General features: G+C 38.6%; 1 long non-coding RNA gene across 1 annotated transcript in view; it reads right to left on the bottom strand.

Moving 5' to 3' along the window:
- Positions 1 to 14,423: 14,423 nt before the first annotated feature.
- Positions 14,424 to 16,160, bottom strand: part of LOC112995773 (uncharacterized) — a 33,548-nt gene continuing 31,811 nt past the window's right edge. The window contains exon 3 of the long non-coding RNA XR_003262246.2: positions 14,424 to 14,798. This is a non-coding gene — a long non-coding RNA (uncharacterized LOC112995773). The remainder of the gene's footprint in view (positions 14,799 to 16,160) is intronic.

The raw sequence follows: 16,160 nt of genomic DNA, 5'->3' as shown, positions 1-16,160 counted from the left end.
TCCACAATTTACTTTGAACAGAATTCATCCTTTATCCATCAAGTAATTTGTTCTCATACTGAAGATATAAAATTACCTACTACTTACAGAAACATCCCTGGTTGTGCTGTTTGACTATTTAAAGATCATAATTCTGAGTATCTGTTATGTGCAAGGGTAAGTATTTCCAAAGCATAGCAGTGCTTTTGTTTGTTCAGATGGTTTTCTTTCCTTGTTCTCCATTTAATTTCTGCATGACAAAGGGCAAAAAAACCCAATATGAACTGGGAGAGGATAAGGATCAGGACAAAGTTCTTTGCAAGGAAAACAAAGGATTAAGCCCATCTTTTGAACTTCAATTGTAGCCAGGTTTATTGCTATAATGGTTGAAGACCAGATTCAAAATGGGATTTAGACACCTTAAATAACCAGGCTTTAGACACGAGATTCAACTGCTGCTTCTTTCCCTGATTTCAGCAACCACCTAGAGCTCCCTTGACATCTCACTCTTAGTCTAGAGCAATCCAGAAAGCTCTGAAATTTTGCTTCTCCTTATGTCTTCTGAGGGGCATAATCCAGTAGGCATGCTCGATCCGCTGGGTGGGATTCATTTCACCTAGCCACATGTTCTACAACTTAGTTGTCTGTGGCTGAGCTGTTCACCTCACTCCTTTGGAGCCAACGAAGCACTTCCAGGTGTAGTTCATCTGCCTTATTGTTGGCGTTCATAATGCCCTGTAAGTGATTAATTCTCTCCATTGACTGTAAAAGGATCTTGGATAATTGGTTCAGACTTCGACATCTTCAGCCCAAAAGCCAACATTTAGCCAGATGAACTGTAGCCATTCAGACCATTCACAAATGGTATCTCTTGCTGCTTTCTTTCTAAGAGGCCATTACAGAACAGCGTAGGGGTTAATGCGGTCATCCAGGAAACGAGTCATTCCTTGACCTGAGGGGGTTCAGATCTTGCTCTTCCACTGATCAAAGGACCACTTTGCAATAGACACAGACTGTATACTGATTGGGAGAGAGGTTTACTTGCCATACCATGTGCTGAAGCAGGACCGGAAAGGGATACAGTATCTTTAATTTCCAGATTTGCTTTAACATAAAATGCATAGGCAACAAGGGAAGTCAATAGTAAAATCCAAGACTCTTATAGGAGTGCACTAATGACTATGCTGCTGACTTATGTTCTTTCTTTTTTTCTCTTGCCTTGGCTCCATGAATTTGCATTCCTATCTTCAAAAGGCCTAGGTTTGACGATAGACATGAATAGTATGAGACATATATGCCGTAAAAAGATGAGGGGTGTTGTCCCAGAAGTTATCGTATGCAGGATTTGTTGTAGGGCCCTCAAAAAACAAGGTTGCCATATGAAAAAGGGAACACCACGGCCATGTCTTCTCACCTTAAGGAAAAGGAAAACAAATATACTAGGTTCTTTCAAAAAATAGCTATAGGCTCTTGCCATTGAAGAGGTCTATGCTAAGTGCCTAAGCACTAAAAAGGGATGGGAGGTCAGAGGCATGTCTGTGTTCATCATCTCCTATTTATCAGCTCTGCATGTCTCCCCACTCAGCTTGAATTTCTGAGACCATTCCTAAATGCCAAATTTCTTTAATAATTTTATCAGGATCCTAAGTGCCTAACTCTGTCTTTAGAGGTCTGCTCTGGGGACCAGGTGACTAAAAGCTATGTATTATACTGTCTAACTTCAGGATTCTACATCTTTCCCTGGATCTGTCTCTAGAGGCTTATCAGCTGATTGTCACTGGCTTATTTCATCAGCAACATGGAAAAAAAAATGAACAGCTAAAATTTAATTTATCTAAAGTCCATAGCCATCAAAGATGTTTTTAAGGAAGTGGCCAGGGAGGTGCAAAGTCAAGGAAAAGAAAGGATGGAAAATTCAGCAGGCTGAAATATTTTTATATGTAGCTGGCAAAAAAAAAAAAAAAAAAAAAAAAAAAGTGACCAGAGGGGAAGGTGGAAAAGAAGAAGTGGAGTAAAAATTATATTCAAAGTCCTAAAAAAAATTCAAAAACAATATAGTCACAGTATGAAAACAGTCGCTATAGTCCGAATTAGGCTGCCTTCTCACCCATTGAGTTTACACTGAATGTAGTACTGAAAGTACAGTACTGAACAAAGAAGTCTATGCTCAGAAGCACACTGTGTAAATGGGACACTACATCACCGCAGTTTTTACTATAAAGTATAATATACACAAAAGGGAATGGCAGGAAAAATATCAAATACAAATTCTATTCACTATACAAAGTATTCTCTCTCGTTCATGTTTACCTTTGGCCCCAATTAGCCGGCACTTCAAAGACTGCTCTCCTACTGGGGGCAGTAAAATATCAGTGTTCGGCTTACAGATAACGCTAGCTACGCTTGTAAAACAAGAAATGGAAGATTTGGGTATCTTGTTATTAAGTGCTTTTTTGAAACGTATTCATGCTGAATAACATTCAGAACACTAGAGAAAACAGAAGGCCCAATTAAGTAACTCAAGATTTACATGGTATATTAGTGATATGCAGGGCTCATACTGTCCCTCTGCATCAGGTCAAATGTCACCCTTGAAAATTACTAAAGACTTTGGTATTGTCTTTGAGCCACTCATTGCCCTCACCAGGCCTGCTCTCTAGAAGTACACTTCAATCACTTTTCTGCAATTTGAACTGTCAGAAAACTTGCACACAAACACAACTCAGGAATTTGCAGCTTTGAGCCTAATTGAAGTTATGCAAAACATTCCTAGTTCTACAAGAAACCACGAATCCTGTGTCTCTGGGCTTTCAAATGCAGCTGCACTGGACCAGTAGATATTACCATGACTTGCCCAAGTTTCCAGTAACAAGATATTATTGCTTCTCTATAATCTTGATGCCTATCACAGATAATGAACATGGAGATTTAGTCTTCACAGTAGTTTCTTTCACATTAGGCTATCCATCCATATGACTGATTGCCTCCTTTTAGCTCTGCCAGTAGCTGTATCAGCTGAAAGATGCAAGTAAGCCATGTGTAGTGATAGGCAGAACCAACCTAAAAGTGCCCTCAAGTCCATAGTACCAAATGTCAGCTTGATCCCCAGAAAGAATTAGGCTGAGTTTGGAATGTTTGCTGAATTTATAGGCTTGAGATCACTTGGGCTTATGTGGCAGCCCATCCCTTCTTTGATGTGCCTGAAGCCTTCCTACATACCCTGGGGGGTTACAGAAAAGGAAGCTCCAAGACAATAGTGTAAAAGAAACTGAAGCCTTGGATGAAGGAAAGCAAAAGAGTCCAAGAAAATGGACTGATCTTGATCATGGAGCACAGCTGAAAATTAAGAAGAAATTTTCAGGTCATGCAATGAAAAACAAGGCATAGAAATGAAGTAGGACAAGAGAGGACAAGAAAAGGGAGTGCATGCAAGAAAGCATGCAAATAGGAGGAAGATGAATCTAAAGATAGAAGAGGAAAGCAAAAGAAAAGAGAAAGACTGAAAGAAAACAGACTGTTAGGATCAAAATACCTCTCGAGCTCTTAGGAAATACAGATAATAAAATATGAAGTACTTCATGTATTGTTGCATGCAGAAGGGAATGAAAATTGTAGATAGAATATATAGCTTATACTGATATCATTAAATAGATATTCTATCTGGCAACACACTATTGAATTAATTCCTCCAACAACTCGCAGCAAATCCAGGTGGACTTAAACCTTAGGGTCATAGCCAAAATCCCAATAATGTACAGACGCAGCTGTTTGCTGTCTGTTATCAGTAATCTTTTACCTTCCCTTTGAAGGTAATCTATCCATCAAGTTCTACAAAGGTGAACAGGTTTTTTTTTCTGATTTCCTTTTCAGAAAGGAAAGCAAAATTGTTTTTCAGTGTAAAGTTTAACTAGTGGAGGCTTTTTTTTTTTCCTACTGTTCACTCATCTTTTGAAGTGGAGAATTGTAGAGGCTCATGGAAAGAAAAACAGCAGCCTTGGATCATCTTTTAAACGTTAAAAAAAATATTACCTTCTCCATTAGTGGCAGTCTTCCTAAACCTTTAAAATACTCAATAAAACACTCTTTGAAAGCATTAACTTTTCTTTCCTCAAACATGAACAGTAGGGTAGCCACAAATGGGCTGACAATAGTTATCTGACTCTTAGAAATAAAGAACTCTGTTCTGAAATTGGGGATAGTTGGACCTGTTCAAACAAAACAGCAGTCAACAAGAAGCTCCTCTGAGCTTTGAACAGACTGTTTTTTTAAAATCTCGAGTAGTTCACTCTTTCTTTGTTCCAGGCTTCACTACAACTCAGTGCTAGCGTGCAGAAAACTATTCTCTGTATACATTTGCCCTGGTAGTTTTCTGGCTTGTAAATTAGTCACAAAGATTTCCTGAGAAAGCCTGAACCCATGTGCTTTTTGACACAGGTTGTCTGGTGCTCTAGGGCAACCCTTGAACTAAATTGCATGCCTCTTTGCATCTTCTTTCCACATCTGAGTTTGCATATTCTGTGGAAATACAGGATATCTTTCATGCAACATTTCTGACAACTTTACCTTTCAAGTACTTTCTTACTACAGCTCACGTTTAAATGAGAATTAGTGGATTAGCCACAGAGCAGTGGTACCGAAACCATAACTGAGGAACAATATAAAGAAAACGTGTCAATCAAAACATATTTCTGAATGTTTATTGGTCATTTTATACTGTCCTTTCATATAATACTGTAATTGGAAATAGCATGGTTTCAAAGCCTGGAGGATGAAGTTTGAGTTTCAAATGAAAAAAAAAGGACACATATTCCCCTTCTTAATCTATTTTCAATTTCAGACTTCTTTTGAAAAAAAAATTGTGCTACAAAGATGGAAGTGGCTTGCTTATAATTCATTCAGGATTAATTGACTTTCTGCTCATTGAGTGCAAAAATAAAATTTTATTTTAGGAATGTCATAGGAATTTCCAGCTGCTTTAGCTTAACTTACATGAGCTACTAATGAAAACATGGATTTTCACTGTGAGGACTCAGCTTCCCTGAGAGACCGGTGAACAGAGGCTTGTGACCAACCTACTGTGTAGAGGTAGAGAGTGTTTCATAACAGTTTTATTCTGAAATATAGGTTATGATTGGAAAAATTAATAAGTCAAAATACATCCTCAATTAAATTTGAGACAGATTGGAAAGCTAGATATAAAAATCTAAAAAAATTAAGCAGGCAGATACATGAATAAGGCTGGCTACAGTGCGGGTCATTTGAAGATGCTGTGGTTTACTTTCTCTGTGTTGCTTCCCAACTTTAGTATTTCTAAAACAACAACAAATAAACAGTTGACACATATATTTTATTTTAAGTAAGATATTTTTTGCACTGTAGGAGAGAAGGCATAGTGTTGAAAAAAACAGTAGAAGCATGGGAAAATGGAAAATAAAATCTTTGGTTAATTTATAAAATAGAATTCACCATGAGATGTATTTTTACAGCTCACTGTAACATTTTCAAGAAGCTCAGTAGCAGTTCACAAATCACTTAATGTTATGGACCAGTTAGTAATGAGAATCCTATGATTACTCCATGTTTCTAAGTGTGAACATTGAAACTGAAAAAAATTGCTGCTGCATGCACTTCATGTGTTCTGGATTTCCATTGTATCTGAATAAGTGGTTCTGGTTTTAGGGACTGGACCAGTTTTAATTATATGATCCACTACATTAAGTTTGAGCATTGAGCATGTGCATCTCCCAGACTCATGCTGCCTTTTATATTGTCAGGTTAAACGCCAATTATAATTGTGTGCGTAAGTTTTAATAAGAAAATGAAAATATGTGTATCTGTGAGTTCTTTTGAAAAGTCCGAGGCAAAAAGTTTCCAAAAGCTCACAAAACACTGGTTTATGAAGAAAAAAATCTCCAGCTCCTTTCATGGTGATGTTTGTAAACTACTGTCTGGTAGATATTTCTAATCTTAAATATCAGCAGAACAGACTGCTCATTATATCATACCTGTGTCATTTAACTAGATATCAATAAACTTATGAAAATAATGATAAAGAGAGATGGATTTCTTTTTGCCTAAATAAAGCCTGATCTCATTAGTAAAGGAAAAATATCTGGAAGCCTTACTGAGGTTCCTTCAATGCACAAAATGGATGAATTCTGGAAGACAGCATTTTTGTTTACCTCTTCTTGTAAGAAGATTTCTACACATATAAACATGCAATGCAAGCCCCAGGTCAGTGTTTCTCTGATCAATTGAGAAAAAAATACTAATTTAACTGAGTCAGAAAATATAAAGATTCTAATACTTGAAACTGCTAACCACCCCTTTTTCTCTAATATAAAATGCAAGAGATTTCTTCTGTGGTTTAACAGTATTTCTGGAATTAGACTGGAACATACATGATCATATCAAATGATCAGATATGCTGAGCTGTACATCTGACAGCACCCACAGTCAGCAATCAAGTCTACTCAGCCTGAAACTGGAGGAAAACTTTACTCTAAACAGTAGCTGTTTGCTTTTGGCTGCAGGTGCCATTACAAAGTCCTGACACAGATCGGTCTCCTCTGAACTGGAATTTAAATGAGTAAGAGCAAATGTTGCAGATGCAGCAGTTGTACACATTGAGAGCCTTGTGATTAGCCCAAGCTGCCTTTCTAGCCCAAACCTAATTCAGGCACAGCTTGCCAGCTTGTTCCTGAGAGGCAAGTTGCCTCACTTGAAACACTCAAAATCTACAGGCATCCCTGCAGGGCCACATTCCCAAAAGAAAACAACCAGTTCAGGCCTAGAAAATCTATGGACATCGTTTTGTGCTCAGTGTGCTTCTAAGATGCATTTTAAAAAGTCTATGAGGAAAGTATCTACGAACTCAACTGCTCTCTGCATATGTGTCAGCTTAACGTCGTCCCCTCCCCAGCCCCACCTCTCCATTAAGGTATGCATCCAAACCTTTTCAATAGGTCAGCTAACACTGAAGAAAGGATCCAGCTACAACTCAGTTATGAACTATCAAACTTTTACGCCATCCGTTACCCAGGTACTAATTGTCCAGCTGCCAGAGCCATCAGTTACTCCGAAATGGACACTTCTGTGGTCCTGTAGCCCCTAGGGCAACAAAATCGTGAATGCAGTGAAAGCACCCTGGCTTTGCTGCACAAGAACAGGAATCCGTTCTCTGTGCCATGAGGAGGCAATCTTCAGTAACCCAGCTGTGTCCACGGATGCAGGGCTACAAGGACATGCCTGAAACAACAGTGTCTGCTTCCAGCGTAAAATGCTGCATGAATTGTACAGCTGAGCTGAACTGATTGACTAAAGAGTGCTGACAAAAAAAAACTCTTTGAAAACACAAAAAACAACTGGTCTGGGTAAATGGTGCACTCCACAAGAGAAGGAGATATTTCTTTATTTAATGAAAGACAATCTCATCAGAAAAAAAGGCTTCTCCTCTCAGGAAAATGCTTATTTCTATTATTTGCCTTCCATACACGGAAGTGTATGAAGAGAATTTCCCCTTTCTAGCATGATGTCATTCATAGTAGCGATTGCAATTAATGAAACAGTCATGTACTAAAAATAACCCCATTGTCCTTAAGCAGAAGAAAAATGTAAGCAACTTGTTTTGCTTTGTTTTGTTTTGTTTTGGAGTAATCTACTAAGTGATATGGATTTAGTCCTGTATGCAGGAGGTTAGCTGAACAGGTCATTACATGGCAGTCCCTGGTTTCTCTGGCTTCCTCTTGATTCCCACCAAGCAGGTTCTATACCTTTGGGTTCAACACAGACAACCCTGGGATGCATTGGGTGGAAGAGTAAGGTGACGGTCAAATCTGTTGCCTCAGTCAGTATCTTCCAGGAACATCAATTCTGCAGACCACAGCACACCACTGCCAACTTTGGCAGGGGCAGAGCAGCTAGTTCCTTGTCTGCGAGGTCTCCGAGGGCTGTGTGAGTGGGCCAAAGAGAGCAGGTGAGGACTGTCCCTGCCACAGCCAGCCTACCTTATCTCAGACTTTTCATGCAGTATTAATCAGGCCACACAGGGACTTTTCTTCTTCTTCTTCTTTTTTTTTTTTTTTTTTAATGACTAAGTGAGAAAGGTGAAATCCTTTAATGGCAAATCTCCCACTGACTTATCTGGGGTCAGGATTTCCCATAAGAAGGGAAGAAAATAAGTAATTCTATATAGAAAAGTCATGTGGATATCAGAAAACCTGGGAGTAAGGACATAAAAATACAAATAGGGAAAGCTTTGATTGACTATCAAGAAGGCTGAATGAGAAGGAAAAGGATTAAGTGGTGGAATAATTACTCGAAGGAAGTGAAAGATCCTTGAACACTTGGGATGGTGGAAGTCATAATGGTAGAAACATTTAGAAACCTGTAGGGTTGTGAGCCATGCTGCATGGGAGGGGTATAGGTCAAATGAGCTAATAAGTCCTTTTCACCTCTAACTTTAGCTTTAAACATTTATCATAACCACACCTAAAACTCTGAGGCAGCCATCGCTAATCACAGGATCAACAAAGCTGCCATGACTAATTGTGGAAGCCCAGCTGCTGGTGATGGAAAAGTCCCGTGAGGTCATCATTCCATGCCCTGGACAATGCAGGACTGAAGATGTTGTCACAGAAGGGAACATTTGCTATTTAAAGCATGGGTTGGGTGCCATAAAACAAAGGGTCTGTTCCTGGCTTGCTTTTGACTTCCGGTATGAGTTCCTGAAAGCCACTTGGATTTTCTGCATTTAAGTTTTGCCATCAGTAAAGACAGTACAACGTTTATCTACCTCACTGTGGGGCTTCAAACATACTCCTATACCCAAAGGCTTTTATGGTGGGAGTTACTCTACACAAACATAAGTTAATTTTTGATTTCTGTTACACTTTTCTAAGCTGGCAAGGAGATATCCAGCAGTGTAACTCACGCAAACCTGCCTTTGGTGAAAATGGTGTTTCTCACCTACCTTTAAAAGATACAACAAATCATAGAAGTAACCTGAGATTACTTTTTGCTCCTGCAAGCTTTCAAATGCAAATCGTTTTTAATTTTCACATGAGCGTTCATTGCTTACTGTTTCCATCACTGTTCTTTGTTTTTAAATTATAGTGATCAGTTAACATGAAGCTGAGAATTTTAAATTATCAGGAAAAAATGCATGCATTTAATTGCATGATTATATTTTAATTTCATTCCAGTTGGGGAAAAATGCTGCTATTCTATTTTTAACAGGTTGACAATAGTTTAAATAAACTGACTGAATTATATGCCACAAAATAGGCATCTGGCATTAATTAAATATATCTGCTGATCTTCAGAAACAACAGTTGCTGCACTCAAGGTTAGCTTTAACATTTTCCTAACAAGCGTTGTGACTGCATGCAAAAGAAACCACCAACAATCAGACTGATGCTTCTCCTATAAATGTAATGCTGAATACTTGCTTTAGTCATCTCACTTTTTCCCTGAAGATGACATGGCATCCGTAGTTATAATAAAATATTCTTCCTGTGCATTTTCTGAGAGTTCCATTTTAAAAAAGATATTGCAGAGATTTTATCTTAACATTAGGAATGAGTAGTGTATCATCCTCACAATTTTCCATTACATTTTACTAGCACTTTATCATATTCATATAATAAAAAAGTTACTGTGAAAGATATAAGTCCTAATCTTGTTTTACTGGTACTGTCTTATAGTCAGTCACCTCATATGATAATGTGCTAATGCAGAAAAAGAAAAGAGCTTTATTTTCATAACATTTATCATATAATAATATAGACAACTAGGTGATCTTAGCGTCTGCTTGTGCATTTTTAAAATTTAGAAGAAGGACTGGTAAATTTTTTACTGGCCATAAGCCCAAGTGTGTGATAGATGAATATAAAGATAAGTTTACCATTCTACAGACTCTGGGATTACAGAAGTACTTTTGCTTTGCTTTAGTACCAGACAAAATCATATGCAAGTTTTTGTTTGTTTGTTTGTTTGATCAGAAAGACAGATCTCCCAAAGGTTTCAGTAGCCACTGGAATTTGGGAGATTTATATGGAAATTCACCTTTTCAATTTTAGTCATCTGAAATTTGAATGTGTAATTCTGGTCTAGGGACCCTAGTCCAGGTAGAGAAATAGATACTTCCACAGGCTGATTCATCTGACTGATGCTGGATATCAGTCTTTACATAAAATGAACCTCCTTCTAGAGGGAACTGCTAAGACATTCTAGGGTAAGTTGCCCAGAGCTAGATAATTAATTTTTATGCATTGAAACTAAGGCAGATGAATGGCACATGAATGACATCTATCTCATTCTAGTTTTCTTTGAAAGTATATGCCAAACTAAGAAAACACTTTTTTTTTGTTGAAATGGGTGTGATTCTGTAAAGATTTGCATTCTAGATGAACTTGCATTTCCTGATGAAGAATTATGAAGATATATTGCCAAACAACTCTACTCGAAGGCCTCTACTTTCCATTCTCTTTGACTATAGAGACATTTTTTCTCTTAGAGAAATTACTTTGACAGATTTACAAGGACTTAGTGCAATATTCCCCCCTTACTGAAAAGCAGTTTTAATTGCAGGGACTAATTTCCACTTACTAGGAAGATGTTTTGGTGGGAGACTTATGCTGCCCATACCATGATTTTTGTGTTCTTTCCCTATGTAGACACTACTAGTGTCTTTTAGAGAAAGGGCTCTTGTCAAGATGGGCTTTGTGCAAAAATTATGACAAATTTTATTCTTGCTTTGTCATAGTTCTATCATTATCCTTATAATTGTACAAATCTTCAGGGTCTTTGAAACTAGATCATAATGGGATATAGAACTGCTTCCTTTCTCCATCTCTTGCAGTGTCCATACAGGTTTTCTTGGTCTAAAGAGCTCTGCAAGGACAGATACTGGAATGTGCGTGTTTGTCTGAAAACACCAATGACCAGAGAGTATTGTGGGATCTATGATGCCTTAGACAGAAACGAATCCTTTGTGGCTCATCTTACTTTGTTAAAAAAAAGTTATTATCACAAATATATATTAAGACAGCTTTTCAAGTTGCTATTAGAATTTAATTCTCTCTGCCACAAAGATCTGCACTTGTGGACTCTGGATGGATATCTAGTTTTGGGCTCCCCAGCACAGGAAAGACACTAACATACTGGGGCAAGTCCAGCGGAGGGCCACCAAGATGGTCAGGAAACTGGAAAACATGACATAGGAGAAAAGGCTGAGAGAATCGGGTTTGCTCAGCAGTAAAAAGAGAAGATTGGGGGAGACCTTACTACTGCCTATAGCTACCAAAAGGGAGACTGTAGAGGAGGTGGAGCCAGACCCTTCTCAGAGGTGCACAGGGAAAGGATGAGAGGCACAAACACAAGGTGGAACACAGGAAAATCTGATGAAATGTAAGGAAAAAATATTAACTGGGACGGTGTGCGGAACAGGTAGCCTTGAGAGGTGGTGGAGTCTCCATCCTTGGAGATACTCAAAACTAGACTGCACAAGGCCCTGAGCAACCTGTTCTAATTGGCACTGCTTTGAGCAGGGGGGTTGCACCACATGGCCCCTAAAGTCTCTTCCAGCATAAGTTATTCTGTGATTCTATATTGTCCTTGAAACATTGGTCATTCGCCACCGAAAAGGGAGCTTATGAGATTTACAAAGGCTTTAAAATCACTGATTTTTGTGCAGGTGGAAGAGTCTTCCCTCCATCAATCTTTTGTGGTTCAATAAAGCAAATTGTACTGAATTATCTAAGAAAAACCAAAGTACTCATAATCACTGTAGAGTGAGTTTCAGTGAGAAAAAATATCCAATAAATAATATAACTAACTGGACTTAAAACAATTTGAGTTTTTATGTGTGAAAAAGGAGTTGTATTCATTGTTACTATTATATTTTTATATTGCACCAGCATCCTGGAGAAATCTAAATGACTCACTACAGGACTACCAGGATCGTAGCTTTCTATATAATTGCTATACATTTGTTTCTCATTGTACAGAAATGTATTTTTAGAATAATTTTTAATGAGGTACTTACCTTTGTAATTTGATGTAGCAATTAGAATTCTTAATGCTATATGCTGTAGTTTTCTTTTGAAGCCATTCCCTCCTCCCTCGACATATGAGCTGAGACAAGGGGATTTCTTTTTAAATTATTTTTACTAATTCTTTTTGTGTAGACTTCATTTATCAATGGCATCATAAATCCTGTAGTTAGCAGTGGTGTTTTTGATCTTTTGTACCGACATTTGTCTTCTGGAAACTTAAGACTTTCAAGCCTGCTATAGCATACATCAGAAAGTGAAAGACCACATGTTTTTATTTGCCAGCTTAATTACGCCTAATAAAAAACCTTCATTTAGGACTAGTAGGATATCCAGTGTTAAGTCTCAGGTTCTTACACTGAACACTTAACAGTGGTTGGTAGATTTTGTAATAAAATAATAATTAAATATCACTCATAAGTTATCAAAATACCTACAAATCATATGTTCTCTGCACTGCATGATATGAAAATGCTTGATGGACAAGCTTCTACATTAAAAGGAGAAAAACGAAGCCTCATTCCTTAATGAAAAGATATGTCCATTAAGATGACATCTTTGTGCTCATAAGAAATATACAATCAGCAGATGAGTTTAGAAGTAACAGTAAAGGAAAGAAGTGAACCGAAATGAATTATCTTAATGCAATCAGTTTGAGTCTTCTATTTTGCATCTATATTGATTTTATAGCCACACAGCATTTAATTTGGGGTTAATCCTACAATTTGTGGTTAAAAGTAGATATGTAAATTATTTTCATAGGAGTCACCCCTAAAATCCAGGAAAGGATGTGAGCATGCTTCTCTTTCCTCTCCTAAGTTTCACTGAGTTTACAGTTCAAGCAACTTTAAAATCTCAAAGTTCATTTGGAACTGTTTCCATGACACAATTAATACAATCTGAGCTTTGATTTTGCAGCAGTACTTTATGCAAAGCTATAGTTTCATGTGATTTCACTATGGCTATTCATATAGGTTTTGATTTCACAGATTAAGGAATCCCATGTAGCATAATCCTCTTCAACAGAAGAGAATTGATATGAAATCAGGCTATGGTGCATCATTTTTATGCTAGTGCAACACTTCTGATAGTGAGAAAATCAGTGGTTTTCACACTGCCCCAGATTATGAGGAAAGCTCCTAAAATAGCTTTGCCTATCCAGAGAAGATTAATGCAGAAGGAGATTCAATTGATGAGCCATACTTCAATTTTTTAAAATGAAAAATGACTTTTAGATGGAAGACATCATATTCATGAGAGAATGTGTTCTGTCCAGAGCTTCTAGATAAAGACGTGCAATAATGATGGGGAAGACAATGCAGAAAGAAAGGCTTCAAGTTGGCATTCAGAAGCCAAAGTTTGGTCAACAAACTTTTGGTAGTTAAGGGCTGTCTACAAAGGAAAGTGGCTTTCAGTGGTAACTCAGCTCCCCTCCTTAGGAGGCACCAATGGGACAAAAAAATTATGAGAATACAGACCTACCCTGTCATGGTCCCTTTCTTTCTTCCAGCCGGCTCCACACACTGTCCCAACTATCCTACAGCGTATCACAAGGTAATGGCACAGCTATGGGAGCAATAAGCTAAGAAGCTTCATTCAGTGATAGCTAAAGAAGAATCCTGCAAACATAGAGATATTTTATGGAAGAGGAATTTATGCCTTCTTTTTTACTCCAGTGTAGCAGCCTAAATTGTGTAACTGGTGTACAGTGCTTTAAGGAGCTGGAGACTATGAAGTGTTGCAAATGCTGAAATTAAAATGGCAACAAATGTTCTTTGTCTACAGTGTTAGCACATTGCCAAATGTCTCTGGGTGAGCGTGCTTTCCCCTTACGAAGCACTTCAGTGTCAGAAGCAATGAAGGGTGAGACCAGTCTCTCTGGCTGTGTCTAGTTTTACACTCCCTGGAACCTCTGTCCACTGCCACTCGATTGATGCCCTTGCTGGAATATGTATGCCATGTCTCCTGTAGGGCCTGTGGGCCTGTGCATCCTTTCGTGGAAACCAGGGATTAGAGAGAAAGGGGCACGGAAGGGGCTGCACAGTGCCCAGGTCTTGCCCCTGCACAGAGCTGGCATGCAATTACAATGTGCGCCCAGCCCAGTGAGCGCCGAGCTTCAGTCCCTTGCACAAACTACACATGGGCACTGCCTAACAGTCCCACAGTGCCGCTGAAAAATGCAGATGTGGATCTCATGATCACAAAGCAATCCTGCTTTTTCCAGTCTGTGCAGGATTTAGGATCATTATCAAATGTCAAGAGCTGACACTCACAAGCTGGGTGAACTCAGGCAATTTTCAAATGCAATTTACAATGCAAATGCCTGTAGATTTCCATTCCTCCCATCCCAAAGCATTGAAAAAGGCACAAAAAAAATATTTAAATTCTAAAGTTTAATTTTCTCTGTGTTCTTCACAGCCCTGTACTTTCCACTTTCAACTGGGAGAATTAAAAATGTTTTGAGTATCTCTACAATTACTTGAAACACAGCCAGACATAGCACATATAAAACAAAATGCACAAGTGGAACATTACTATAACTGTTGTTGAATCATTTTCCCTTTTCTTTTACGTGAAGCACGTTTAAGAAGGAGGCAAAATGTTATAATAAGCAGGCACATAAAAGAGAGAATTGAATTAATTTAGAAAAATCTCATAGAGAAGTCATGTTGAGGCAGACCACAGATCTGGAGACTCCAGGATCCTCTGCTGTCTCACCAGGGGATTTCGCAGCAGCCTGTCCCAACTCCAGGTGAACACAAGGTTCTGAGGAATAAAAGAACAAAATAGTTCCTTTGTGCTTTCAATTTAAGGATTTTCAGAAACATCAGTGGAAAAGGATCGTATACCATGCACCTCTGAGGATGCAAAGTATTGCCCATTAGAAAAAAAGAAAAGGAAAAAAAAAGAAAAGAGAGTTTCTCTTTAAGCCTGTGTGACCTGCTTAAGGGTGGATAGTAACTTAGTGACAGAAAGCAGACTACAGCAATGAGCTCCTGACAACTAGGCTGACATATATGGGCATGTGGGAGCACAGCATGGAAATATTTATGTGAGTCAGAGTAGAAACGATAGGACAGAGGGAACTTGGGGGACATGAAAAAATGACCATGAGCTTTTGACAATAGAGGAGAGCAAGAATATGGCACTGTGTCTCTGTGCGGGTAAGGCAGAAGTGTCGCTGAGAGGAGCTGGGAACGTGAGCGTCTCTAAGGGGGACAGCATGTCTGAGAGTCTCTCTTGGGGGGCTGGGGGGAGGGAGGAAACGTGGCAACAGGAGTTTCTGCATGTTGGTGCAAGGCAGCAGCAGAGCAGGCATCTGTGTGGGGCTGAGTATGAGTGTCGGGAGTGGGAAGCAGAGGAGGGAGGCTTATGAGGAGACCTGGTTAGCACTCTGGGAGGTAAAATATTAAGACAGGGAAGGGAAGCAACAGACCCAGTCAGAGAAGCAGGGGGAACACTGGGACTATGAGGCTGGACAGGGGAAAACCTTCCTTCATTAAAGGGTTTAGAATGGAAAACAATCAAATACTACCACTAAAGAAATGAAACTGAAAGCAAAGCCACAAACATAGGGAAGCGGCAGTAAATAGACGTGTCCCTGTAGAAAAGAAAAGGAATACTGGAATGAGAAGAAAGAAAAGATTTAAGAAAACATGAACAAGAATGTGAATAATAAGAGGTAGCAGCAATCATCAGAAACTGTTCCTCATGGACTTCATGTAGCTGTACAAGATTCTGAAAATATGGGACTCAATCTGCATAGAAAATCCTGTTTGCTAGTTGTGTGACAGTCCATATGCTTTTTTCCTATTTGTTTGCATTGTATAAACATAGTATATAACACAAAATTCATCCTCCATTCACAGTACCTACAGTGAAATATCTGTAGGTATTATACATCGAATTTTACAAGGAAAGGGTATCTTCCTCCCAGAGCTATATACCAGTTTGGGTGTTTGTTTGAAGAAGACAAGTTCAAAAACATCTCATAAGGGTGCCTGTGAAGAGAGGGACAAAGCTGTTAAGATTTTTTTTTTTTGGTAATCATTTTCAGAAGATATTCATTCTCTGCAATGATTTCTCTATGATGAAGCAAATGGTTTCATTTGCACAAAGTATGTCATG

Source organism: Dromaius novaehollandiae, chromosome Z (assembly GCF_036370855.1).
Source record: "Dromaius novaehollandiae isolate bDroNov1 chromosome Z, bDroNov1.hap1, whole genome shotgun sequence".
Lineage (NCBI taxonomy): Eukaryota > Metazoa > Chordata > Aves > Casuariiformes > Dromaiidae > Dromaius > Dromaius novaehollandiae.
Note: the sequence above shows the minus strand (reverse complement) of the source record. Positions and strands in the feature narration are given on the sequence as shown.